Below are 209 nucleotides of genomic sequence, written 5' to 3'. Positions count from 1 at the left end.
CCACGCCTGCTGGGTGGGTGCGGGCCCCGTCTGGGCACCGCTGGCTTGGCTCCCGCCTCTCCCTGCCAGCAGGGCAGGGACTGAACTTGGCTGGCTCGGCCTCCCGCTGCGTGCCGGGAGAAAAGGGGAAAAAACATCTCGTCTGGCACAGGGCTTAGGAGCTGCCGCAGGCTGCGAGGGGCGGAGGGGGACGTTGTGGGAACCCCTTG

This window comes from Cariama cristata, unplaced genomic scaffold (genome assembly GCF_000690535.1).
Source record: "Cariama cristata isolate BGI_N322 unplaced genomic scaffold, ASM69053v1 scaffold22072, whole genome shotgun sequence".
NCBI lineage: Eukaryota > Metazoa > Chordata > Aves > Cariamiformes > Cariamidae > Cariama > Cariama cristata.
This window is presented reverse-complemented; position numbering follows the sequence as displayed.